Genomic DNA, 7,551 nt, shown 5'->3' on the forward strand with positions numbered 1-7,551 from the left:
ACACACACATGGGAGAAACCAGAGGGTTAAATAATGAACATGTAATGGGGGAATTGAAACCAGGTGCGTAGAAAACAAAGACAAAACAAATGGAAAATGAAAAGTGGATCGACGATGGCTAGAAGGCCGGCGACGTCGACCGCCGAATGCCGCTCGAACAAGGAGAGGGACCGACTCTGGCGGAAGTTGTGACAGTTGCCCAAGCAAGAGCCTGAATCAGTCATTATTATAGGTGTTGCATATTCTACAGCTATAACATTGTATAGTCCCAAGCAGGCTTGCAAAATTCCGGTACTTTTAAACATTTCCCAGGTTTTCTAGAAATCCTGGGAATCAAATCAAATCAAATGTATTTATATAGCCCTTCGTACATCAGCTGATATCTCAAAGTGCTGTACAGAAACCCAGCCTAAAATCCCAAACAGCAAGCAATGCAGGTGTAGAAGCACGGTGGCTAGGAAAAACTCCCTAGAAAGGCCAAAACCTAGGAAGAAACCTAGAGAGAGGGAATCTTCCAACCTGGGATCTTCCAACCTGGATAAAAAATAGTAAAATATATAAAGGGAATTTGGGGAAAGTTTCCACCCCTAGTCACAAGGACTTTCCCTTGAAAATGTCAAAAGGGTTGTCAATGAGGATTGATCATTTGATGCGACATCACCTTTATAAAACTAGTCTCTCTGGTCTAAGAGCCATACTTCATAACCATCCCACAGCCACACAACCACACAAGTTATTTATCAAGTACCCTCTGAGCCCAATCGTTCCTCTATTCCGTGCAGAACCCATCGTTGCTTTATGATTTATTTACCACAGCAGATTACAGAATGCCCCATTTTATTATGTACCTGCTTGCTTGCGCTAGCTGAGATTTTAGAGGCAGGCAGCCACGTGGGAAGCCAGGCTGACTAGTGCCACACATTGTTACACTCGGTGGAGTGCAGTGTGTTTGGTTCATTCTGACAAACACTGAGGTTCTGGCACAAAGGTTCTTTAGAAAGCATTAAAGCAGGGTGACCACCACAGTCAAGGTAGTTTACAGACAAGGGGTTATTTTTGGAGGAGGCTTGCGTCTTTCTTGCTGTTCTTGTTCGTTGGCCTGGAGCTGGGGGGGATGCATCAGGAAGCATGAGGATGGGTACGGGGCGCTTGGCACGCTGACAGTCAGGAAGTTTAAAGCTCCTCTGTGTGTCAGCAGTAATTACTGTCTGGCAGGACAACGCTTGGTTCTGGGAGTAGAACACTAATGTCTCTGATATAATGTAGACCCAGAGCGAAGTAATGGTTTACATGAATGACAAAGGCTTCTCCTTGGCTGCTGTCTGTTTAGGATTCAGAATGAACAATCTCGCTGGGCACAGACATCACTTGAACATATACAGTATTCCACGTTGGTTTCATTGAAATGACTTGGAAACAACATTGATTCAACCAGTGTGTGCCCAGTGGGATGTACCTTACATGAGTTAAGACATCTTGATTTCTGTAATTTCTGGTGAGGGAGGGGTTCCTGGCTCATCCACATACATCGATACTGAGTGTTACGGATACAGGTATCCTGTGTGTGTGTATCCTGTGTTTATTTATTTTCTTTTCTCTCCTTCTCCCCTCCTCACAGGTGGCAATCATCATTCCCCAATCAGCCATCAATCAGAAGACACACCTCCTCCTGTTTCCATTACCCAATCACGTCCCCTTTCCCTTAGTTTAAAAACTAATTCAGTTGTTTTCTCTGGAGCTTGATCTCTCTGTGTTTCAATCTCTCTGTGTCTTCTCTTTCCATCTCTATTTGTATGCAGAGATCTCTTTTTTGGTTTTTGTCCGTTATCCTGTGAGTATTGTTTTGTTATGGTGTTTGACTGTTTGTTTGATGGTGGGAAAGGGGGTACCAAGACAAGTTGCCCATGGGCATACACTACCCGTAGGTAAACTTTGTCTAAATACACTAGTTAGAACTGGGCGGACCACCCACTGTATGTTTGGTTAGTTAGTTAGTTGTTGTTGAAGCAGGTAGACTAACTTAGGGGTGTTTCTGAATACTTATTATTTCTTTCCTTGGGTCCAGCTCAGCCCCTTTTCCCGCTCCCCTTTACCGTGTGTTTAAAAATAAACCATGAGTGTTTGACAGTAATTTAGTTGTCTGTGGTTTTTCGTTCTCACTGTTACTTTTTCACTACAATACTTTGCATGAGTTATGTTACAGGTCTCATTACCATCTACACCTACACTGCCGGGCCAAAGGGATTCGTAACACTGAGTCTGTCCCTTCAATGAATCCCCAATCAAATTTTCTCTGCATCCATAAACATGTATTAGGGACACATGTCATGAGATTACAGGTTATTTTGAACATCGGGATTTTTTGGCTCTGGACATTACCAAAGCCCATGGTAACATAATGTTGCTGCTGTTCAAATCCTCTGGCATCACCCGTGTTCATTCTCCATCCCTCACGAGGCACTGCAGGATGCCAGCCCATCTCTGCCACTCTTAATCTGATGCTTTTCATCTCCATGACATGGCCCCTCTGGTGTGAGATGGGAGTAAATCCCGGTGTAACCAGGATCCAACCTGCTGGGATGATCCCAGAAGGGATTAGGGAAGTGTAAGGGAGAGAGGAATCAGGGAGGGCAGAGCCAGGGTGAAATCCCATGGGGCCCCAGCAAAATGAGTTGCCTTTTAATTGCAGGCCATGCCTAATCCTATAGTGTTATAACCCCTGTGGGGGTGTGATGTGTTGATATTTGCCCCCAGGCAATGATGTGTGGAAGGAGAACCCTGCACAAGAAAGAGACAAGGGCATATCAAAAGAATCCCCATTGATTCATGTATTCATTATTATGTGGTATAAATCCTATTTCCAAATCCTATTTCCCTAAAACAGGGTGTAAATCCAATTTCTCTCAAACTGTCCCAACCATTCTGATCCTCAATATGTAGAAAATGTAGGCATTTTATATGAAAAGTTTCTGGTCAATGTACTGTGCTTTTTCTTCTATTCAAAATTCATGAATCCTAATATTGTCCCCTCAAACACCCAAAATATGAATAGTCACATTGGTTGTCTGTCATAGCTACAGCTTGGACAAAATGTACCAATTTGAAGGTTGCAAAATATTTTGAATTGGTTTTGAATTACTGCAGAATTTGCCCTTGTATGTTTCACTGCATTCAACTTTATTTAAAAAATACAATTGATATTATACAACTAGTTTTCTGTTCTACCTGACAATGCATTCACCACAAAGACATCTCGTCACATCCATTCCCAACTGAATCCAACCTCCAAATACTATTGGCCCTGAGCTTCTTCTGTTCTCTAGAAGAATACATCTCCTCCACTTTCTTCCTAAATGGATGACTCTATTGAGAAATGAAAGGGGGCATGCTGATTGTGAAAAGTCTTTACTTTTTAACATTCTTCAAATTTACAGCACAAATGCATTGAGGAGAGAGCCCCATTAGGTACTAGTTACTACTGTACTCATTATCAGTGTTATGAGTTATGACTCAGAGAGTGCATTTGAAGATTCTGTAACACAAAACAATGAATATTACAACTACATAGCATCAAATAATCAAAAGGTATGAATCAATTCAACTTTGACTTTGAGTTTAACCTAGACTATGGGATCAGATCATCCAACTAGTGTTCCTCATGCCTATACTTGACACAGACACATACTGGTATCAGGTTATTACTTTTATGCTCAAGTTTTTGTAGTGTGAACATGGCTACCATCACAAATTACACTCCTTAAATCAGTGACTGAGACTGGACAGGTCAGTGCCAACAGGTTTACATAGACAATTTGATAGTTTTAAGCCATGGGATGAATATGTGCTATTTACACACAAAATGTATTTCCCAAGTTCCTGTAACCTAAGCCATGTGTAAAACTAAATGCATGCTTTTCAACCGATCGCTGCCCGCACCTGCCGCACTCTGGACAATTCTGACTTAGAATATGTGGACAACTACAAATACCTAGGTGTCTGGTTAGACTGTAAACTCTCCTTCCAGACTCACATTAAGCATCTACAATCCAAAATTAAATCTAGAATCGGCTTCCTATTCCTCAACAAAGCATCCTTCACTCATGCTGCCAAACATACCCTCTTAAAACTGACCATCCTACCGATCCGTGATGTCATTTACAAAATAGCCTCCAACACTCTACTCAACAAATTGGATGCAGTCTATCACAGTGGAGTCCGTTTTGTCACCAAAGCCCCATATACTACTGTCATGAAGTTGGCCTTTTTTGGGTATAGCAAGCCCATCCCCCTCTCCCTGCCTCCCCCTTGCCTCCTTCAACTAGGCTGCTGTGGTCAGAGGTCGTAAATTCCTGAGAAGACCTCATGGACACACAGTTATAGAGAGTCGTTTTTCATGGAGACAAAGGAAATCCTTCCACCTCACAGAACTTGAGGTATGAACAAATTTCATGTTCCGGAGAAAGTGTAAAAGATCGGTGAAGAATCCAGCTACGAACTGGTCCGTTTGTCACAACTTGGGAAGCTCATGGGAGACGGTGTGGCCACATTACCATAATGCTGTTTATATCATAGCCCCTGATATAAGGTTTACATCTAATTGTTGTATAGGATGAATGAGTGAGTATAATACTGTTTACACAATTTTACAATATGATTCTGAACTGTGCCCGGCCCGCCACAGGAGTCGCTGGTGCGCGATGAGACAAGGAGATCCCTACCGGCCAATCCCTCCCTAACCCGGACGACGCTAGGCCAATAGCCCCTGATATAAGGTTTACATCTAATTGTTGTATAGGATGAATGAGTGAGTATAATACTGTTTACACAATTTTACAATATGATTCTGGACTGTGCCCGGCCCGCCACAGGAGTCGCTGGTGCGCGATGAGACAAGGAGATCCCTACCGGCCAATCCCTCCCTAACCCGGACGACACTAGGCCAATTGTGCGTCGCCCCACGGACCTCCCGGTCGCGGCCGGTTACGACAGAGACTGGGCGCGAACCCAGGGACTCTGATGGCACAGCTGGCGCTGCAGTACAGCGGCCTTAACCCCTGCGCCACCCGGGAGGCCCTAAGTCTTCAATTTAATGATAGTAAAGACACAACACTGCACACCATTGCGACCTGTACTATCTCGTTGGCTTGCCCTCGCTTCATACTCGTCGCCAAACCCACTGACTCCAGGTCATCTACAAGTCTATGCTAGGTAAAGCCCCGCCTTATGTCAGCTCACTGGTCACCATAGCAGCACCCACCCGTAGCATGCGCTCCAGCAGGTACAGTAGGGCAAAAAAGTATTTAGTCAGCCACCAATTGTGCAAATTCTCCCACTTAAAAAAATGAGAGAGGCCTGTAATTTTCATCATAGGTACACTTCAACTATGACAGACAAAATGAGAAAAAAAATCCTGAAAATCACATTGTAGGATCTTTAATGAATTTATTTGCAAATTATGCTGGAAAATAAGTATTTGGTCACCTACAAACAAGCAAGATTTCTGGCTATCACAGACCTGTAACTTCTTCTTTAAGAGGCTCCTCTGTCCTCCACTCGTTACCTGTATTAATGGCACCTGTTTGAACTTGTTATCAGTATAAAAGACACCTGTCCACAACCTCAAACAGTCACACTCCAAACTCCACTATAGCCAAGACCAAAGAGCTGTCAAAGGACACCAGAAACAAAATTGTAGACCTGCACCAGGCTGGGAAGACTGAATCTGCAATAGGTAAGCAGCTTGGTTGAAAGAAATGAACTATGGGAGCAATTATTAGGAAATAGAAGACACACAGACCACACGGGGGGACCTAGTGAATGACCTGCAGAGAGCTGGGACCAAAGTAACAAAGCCTACCATCAGCAAGGGCATTGAAGATGAAACACGGCTGGGTCTTTCTGCATGACAATGATCCCAAACACACCGCCCGGGCAACGAAGGAGTGGCTTCGTAAGAAGCATTTCAAGGTCCTGGAGTGGCCTAGCCAGTCTCCAGATCTCAACGCCATAGAAAATCTTTGGAGGGAGTTGAAAGTCCCTGTTGCCCAGCAACAGCCCCAAAACATCACTGCTCTAGAGGAGATCTGCATGGAGGAATGGGCCAAAATACCAGCAACAGTGTATGAAAACCTTGTGCAGACTTACAGAAAACATTGCCAACAAAGGGTATATAACAAAGTATTGAGATAAACTTTTGTTATTGACCAAATATTTATTTTCCACCATAATTTGCAAATAAATGTATAAAAAAATCCTACAATGTGATTTTCTGGAATTTTTTTCCTCATTTTGTCTGTCATAGTTGAAGTGTACATATGATGAAAATTACAGGCCTCTCTCATCTTTTTAAGTGGGAGTACTTGCACAATTGGTGGCTGACTAAATACTTTTTTGCCCCACTGTATATCTCACTGGTCACCACCAAAGCCAATTCCTACTTTGGCCGCCTTTCCTTCCAGTTCTCGGCTGCCAGTGACTGGAACGAACTGCAACAATCACTAAAGCTGGAGACTCATATCTCCCTCACTAGCTTTTAAGCACCAGCTGTCAGATCAGCTCACAGATCACTGCACCTGTATATAGCCCACCTGTAAGTAGCCCATCCAACTACCTCATCCCCATACTGTATTTATTTATCTTGCTCCTTTGCACCCCAGTATCTCTACTTGCACATTCATATTCTGCACATCATTCACTACAGTGTTTAATTGGTATATTGTAATTACTTTGCCACCACGGCCTATTTATTGCCTTACCTCCCTTATCTTACCTCATTTGCACACACTGTATATAGACTTTTTTCTACTGTATTATTGACTGTATGTTTGTTTATTCCATGTGTAACTCTGTGTTGTTGTATGTGTCGAACTGCTTTGCTTTATTCTTGGCCAGGTCACAGTTGTAAATGAGAACTTGTTCTCAACTAGCCTACCTGGTTAAATAAAGGTGAAAAAAAAATATTTAAAAAAATAAATGTGTCATTCTCTAACAAAAGTATTACTTTCCACAAGGTTGTTGAGATAGGACATGTGAATGAGCACAACATTCCTTTGTCTACATGCCAAAGGTTTCTTTGCCTCTGGCGGAGGGCTCAGTCTGTGAAGATAGACCTTTGCCAGTATAAACAAACACAGCAGCGCGGACATGCAGTACAACACATCCCTGCTGCTCTATGTACTGTAATGTATGCAGTGCAGCAGAGTGCTGTGGTGTGATGCTAACACTGGGTGACACGGGAGGCTCGGGTGGCCTCAGGGCCTGACACCCCTGTCACATGGGGCGGGTCATGTGAGGACCTGAGTAAGTGAGCTGTCACAGCATATCAGTGCTGACCTCATCCTGAGCCTCATAAACGCCTCATCTCTGCTGATGAAAACAGTTAAGAGAACCCCCCTGCGTCTTCCAGACCTCACGGACAGACAATGATCGAGCCATGTATGGAGATTTCCCATTAACCCCAGTGTTCTATTTTTCACAGCACATACAGTGTGGCAGTGTGCTGAGATCCCAGCTAACAACAAATGTTCCCACAACTTTAGAGAACCTTCCCTT

This window comes from Oncorhynchus mykiss, chromosome 17, assembly GCF_057628025.1.
Source record: "Oncorhynchus mykiss isolate SJ-2025 chromosome 17, ASM5762802v1, whole genome shotgun sequence".
Classification (NCBI taxonomy): Eukaryota; Metazoa; Chordata; class Actinopteri; order Salmoniformes; family Salmonidae; genus Oncorhynchus; species Oncorhynchus mykiss.